Source organism: Haliotis asinina, chromosome 10, assembly GCF_037392515.1.
Source record: "Haliotis asinina isolate JCU_RB_2024 chromosome 10, JCU_Hal_asi_v2, whole genome shotgun sequence".
Classification (NCBI taxonomy): domain Eukaryota; kingdom Metazoa; phylum Mollusca; class Gastropoda; order Lepetellida; family Haliotidae; genus Haliotis; species Haliotis asinina.
Window position 1 is genome coordinate 12,301,296 of NC_090289.1, and position 1,521 is coordinate 12,302,816.

Genomic DNA, 1,521 nt, shown 5'->3' on the forward strand with positions numbered 1-1,521 from the left:
TACAAGATTGTATAGAAGTTTCTGTGATAACCAAGAGGAATATGATCCCGAATAGGTCGTGTCTGTTTTCTTCACCCATGACGCAATGGAAGCAGAGCTTGACTCAAGTCACGCCTGTTACGACAATCACAGGAAGTCAGAACAGTTGACGGCCCTCCACGAACTTCCGGTTTCATATGGCCTTGACTTCATGAACATGTGGTGAAGAATGTGGAGAGTTCACAAGAACGGTGATGTGCCATAACGTGTAGGATTTTACTATACAGCGGTCGGCATGTGTCATGGCTGAATTGTACAGAATTTTAATATACAATTACACTTAAGATGGAAAACTGTTGTATTATATATATGCCTCCCTGTAAAGGGCGTACGATACAAAGAACAAATCTCATATTCACGTTTCCTGACGTTTATCGATGTATGTGAGTGTTGAATGGCCAAGAAACACGATTGGCCTCCTCCACGATAAAAGACAGGATTACTATACACCTGTTTTAATCCTCATAGGTTGCCATTTGTAACCGCAATCGTGCACAGGTACAAGTGCATGGTACATAATTAGCGAGCAGCTTAAACTACACCGGTCATGTAACAACAAAAAATGCGTTACCGAATTCCTCTTGAGATTGGGTATTTCACTGCTGAGGGAAAGAAAGTAAACACAATTACCTCCGATTGGATGTTCATTTGAGAAAAGTAATGTTTTGCACGTGCCTCCATAGAAACATGCGCCATCTGGTGGCGAAAAAAAGCGGCAGGTGACACTGCCGTCTTCTTTCGATTTGCTCAAGTGACGTTCAATTTTTGTGGACAGAGAAAACTTATCAGGATAAGTAAATCCAAGTTTTATTTTACAAACATGCTCTGTAAATAAACAAATATTTAGAAGACGAAATGTTTTGTTTTTTGTTGCACGATTAAACTTACTGAGGTGTCAACACCTGGCGAGGGGAGGAAAGGTTTGAGTTTATGCCAGGAATTCCCGAGTGCAGGAAACCGGGCCGAGTAGTATACCCAACCCTCATTGTGGGGACCTGCCCCTAATGAGGGCCCCACACTTGTGCCAACACATCATCTCGACATATAACGCGGGATTTCCATTTACCGTGAGGGTCAGTTTCGTTTTCCCATGAAAATTGTGGAAATCAAAGGATATGACCAGCCCAACACAAGCGTATAGTGTTAGGTGACTGCAAGACTCATTATGTGAAATGCCTTTTTGTAACACAAGTACTTATACGTCGTACAAGTGGTCTAGATATCACGCGAAACAGTTACCGTAAACTGTCAGCTGTTTTCCGATTTCAAACAAGAACCGTTTATGCTGTAGACGATGCCTTCTGGAGGAGATACAGTTTCTCTTATATAATTTAAGATTTTCTGAAAATCTATAATAGGAAGGTCACTGATCTGGAATAGCAGTTTAGTTTAGCAAGTACAGCTAATTTGCTTAAAGAATGCATTGTTTATACTTAATTGCCACATATTTTTCAAGTTTCCCCAGAGAATAGTACTTATATG